The sequence below is a fragment of the Herpailurus yagouaroundi genome, unplaced genomic scaffold (genome assembly GCF_014898765.1).
Source record: "Herpailurus yagouaroundi ecotype Mexico unplaced genomic scaffold, PumYag 187, whole genome shotgun sequence".
Taxonomy (NCBI): Eukaryota; Metazoa; Chordata; class Mammalia; order Carnivora; family Felidae; genus Herpailurus; species Herpailurus yagouaroundi.
Genome location: NW_024412418.1, coordinates 16,372,028 through 16,373,167, shown reverse-complemented (window position 1 = coordinate 16,373,167; position 1,140 = coordinate 16,372,028).

The window sequence follows — 1,140 nt, the reverse complement described above, 5'->3', positions numbered from 1 at the left end:
CCATTTTCTCTGCACAACCGCCCCCCCCCCCCCCGCCCCAAACCAAGTTGAACTACAAACCCACACAGCAGCAGCCCCCGATCAGGCAGTCAAACAGCTCTCGGAATTAAGCTTTTAAACATTAAAGTCAATCAAGCCCAAAGAATCTAGCGTGAAATGAAGAGGTGTTTCAAAGAAGTAGGCTGAGGTACTCTGAGAAAAACAACTTAAATTATTAAAACAGAGTTTTCACAGTGTGGGAAAATGTTCCAATAATGTCCGATTAAAAATGTAAATCTATTACCTTCCAGATGGTTTTTTTGTGTGTGTGTGTGAGTACTCTAATTAAACTCTACTGCTTACCTGTTTGTGAAAAAAAGTCAGTTACCTGGGGAAGGTAATCAAACCTAGGCATGCTAGAATCATTTTCTTGGCATTTGTCACTGAGTGAATATCTCCTGTGGCTTTTGCCTTGTTAGTTAATTACTGTATAAATTTCCCTACTGAAAATGGAAATCTTATTCGGTGTGGGGTTCTTTTCAGAATTCAAGTGTCAAATGTTCATGTTATTTCAAAAGATGGTTTCTCCCTTCTCTATTCATTTCTTCCCCTCCCTTCTTGGCCCTGTGGTACATTTGTCCTACTGATATTATGGCATTATGACATTATGATATTAAGATCGCTTTTATATCCATTAACTTGGATGTCTAGAATATAAGGTCAACAGGCTCTGGAGGCAAAATCATTCAGTTGGAGAAACAGGAAAGAAAAAAGTTCTTCCTAAGTGAGTGATCTTCAAGTGGATTTATATTCAACTGTGGCACAAGGAACAGTGGTAGATCATGTGTTTATTTACCAAATAAACTAGTGTCTACATCAGCGCTGTTCAAAAGAAGTATGTTGTGAGCCTCAAATGCAAGCCACATATGAAATTAACATTTTTCCAGCAACCACATTAAGAAAGCATAAAGAGGGGCACCTGGATGGTTCAGTCGGTTAAGCCTACGACTTCAGCTCAGGTCATGAACTCATGGTTCGTGAGTTTGAGCCCTGAATCGGGCTCTGTGCTGACAGCTCAGAGCCTGGAGCCTGCGTTGGATTCTGTGTCTCCCCCTCTCTCTGCCCCTCCCCTGCTCATGCTCTGTCTCTCTCTTTCTCTCT